The sequence below is a fragment of the Babylonia areolata genome, chromosome 20, assembly GCF_041734735.1.
Source record: "Babylonia areolata isolate BAREFJ2019XMU chromosome 20, ASM4173473v1, whole genome shotgun sequence".
Taxonomy (NCBI): domain Eukaryota; kingdom Metazoa; phylum Mollusca; class Gastropoda; order Neogastropoda; family Buccinidae; genus Babylonia; species Babylonia areolata.
The window spans coordinates 14,644,040-14,645,090 of record NC_134895.1 but is presented as its reverse complement, the minus strand read 5'-3'; the positions used below and the strand labels follow the sequence as shown (position 1 = coordinate 14,645,090).

At 40.4% G+C, this 1,051-nt stretch overlaps 1 non-coding gene across 1 annotated transcript; it reads left to right on the top strand.

Moving 5' to 3' along the window:
* The first annotated feature begins 940 nt into the window (after positions 1-940).
* On the top strand, positions 941-1,034 carry Trnam-cau (transfer RNA methionine (anticodon CAU)). Its single transcript has 2 exons — positions 941-977; positions 999-1,034. It is a non-coding gene; the product is annotated as a tRNA-Met (tRNA).
* The last annotated feature ends 17 nt before the right edge of the window (positions 1,035-1,051 follow it).

Sequence of the window (1,051 nt, the reverse complement as noted above, 5' to 3'; positions counted from 1 at the left end):
ACACCACATCTAAGCGGATGCCCGCTGACCATCGAGTCAGTCAGTGTAACCCAACACGCTTAGTCAGGCCTTAACATCGTGGGCGAAACCGAATAAATAATCGGCAGTGAAACATAGTGATGATGAGGACTATGATAATCATCAAGTGATGGTGGTGGTGGTTATAAATGAATAAACTGATAATTGAATAAGTAAATAAATGAATAAGAATGAAATAAAGATATGAGATAACGAAATGGAAAAAAAATATATTATGTGTGTGTGCGTGTGTGTGTGTGTGTGTGTGTGTGTGTGTGTGTGTGTGTGTGTGTGTGTGTGTGTGTGTGTGTGTGTGTGTGAGTGTGTGTGTGTGTGTGTGTGTGTGTGTGTGTGTGTGTGTGTGTGTGAGTGCCGGTGTGTGTGTGTGTGTGTGTGTGTGTGTGTGTGTGTGTGTGTGTGTTACGAACGTAGCAGGAAATCAAAATCAGAGTCATTTAAGAGAGGCTTAATTCGTTAAACGTTATATGTATTTACAAACTTTGATCACACCAGTTGTTCAACTAAAGTCACTGAGTCATGTGTACGAGACCGGCTGTGCTGTTTCGACGCTAAGCCCAGTTTATATTCTGAACTTGAATTCAGTTCAAAGAAGGCGGAACGACAACTGAAATGTGACAATCAATCTTACATGATCTTCAGTTTCATAGAATGAATTATGATTTTGTCCTTAGTCACAGTCACGGTTGGTCAGGTGTTAACATAAATACTGTTTGTGTATGTACACATTCTTATCCTGGTGTGTGCATCATGTGTGTGTATGTCGATACGTACAATCAAATGCGCTCTCTCTCTCTCTCTCTCTCTCTTATTTATGAACTATTCTTTACATTTGTTGTTATTCGTAAAATGCATTTACGACACGAAAACGAACTTTAATTCTTTTTTTGAACATTTACAGTATGCCTCGATAGCGCAGTAGGTAGCGCGTCAGTCTCATAATCACTGTGAATGGCAGAGCCATCTGAAGGTCGTGAGTTCGATCCTCACTCGGGGCATTATTTTTTGTCCCCTC